General features: G+C 39.7%; 1 non-coding gene across 1 annotated transcript; it reads right to left on the minus strand.

Moving 5' to 3' along the window:
- Nucleotides 1-222: 222 nt before the first annotated feature.
- Nucleotides 223-298, minus strand: TRNAV-GAC (transfer RNA valine (anticodon GAC)). The gene has a single exon. It is a non-coding gene; the product is annotated as a tRNA-Val (tRNA).
- Nucleotides 299-690: the final 392 nt, after the last annotated feature.

Genomic DNA, 690 nt, shown 5'->3' on the forward strand with positions numbered 1-690 from the left:
AGTAGATACGAATAAGAAATAAGTCTGCTGCGTTTTTAGGATCACACACACATGTATTATATATATATATATATATATATATATATATATCCCGCCAAACGGCGAATAAATACTCATATATACAGAAACATATATAAGGAAAAGAGATAGGAACACGTATAAAGGACGAACACAATAGAGGTGGGGAAGGTGGAATCGAACGGATCACAAGAGTAAAAATATCTCCTCAACCGGGACTCGAACACCGGATCTTTCCACTTGTCGGGCGGATGCTCTTAACCACTTGAGCTATCGAGGATATGTAATTTACCCTGAGATCCGTGGGTCTTATATGTCGCCAAGCGCCCCGATTCTTTAGCCAAGAGATGGCGTCAGGGGGCTGTTTCACCCACCAAAGGAGAAATAGACAATACACAAGAGGAAAGGGCAGTGGTTAGAATTCATACAACATCATACAGGAAAAGAACAGTGCGTATGCGTGCCACGAAATCGCAGGAAGCACTGATGGACATACCGAAAACCGAATATAAAAAAATGTTTCGAGGATTGGATCAAGCGCTGGCATAAGTGTGTTGCAGTCGATGGGGATTACTTTGAAGGGGACAATATAGATTTAGATGAATAAACTTGTATTTTTAATTTTCTGAATAAATTCCGGGAAATTTTTGATCAAGGTAGTATAATCACTTC

This window comes from Hetaerina americana, unplaced genomic scaffold (assembly GCF_022747635.1).
Source record: "Hetaerina americana unplaced genomic scaffold, ioHetAmer1.1.p SCAF_26, whole genome shotgun sequence".
Lineage (NCBI taxonomy): Eukaryota > Metazoa > Arthropoda > Insecta > Odonata > Calopterygidae > Hetaerina > Hetaerina americana.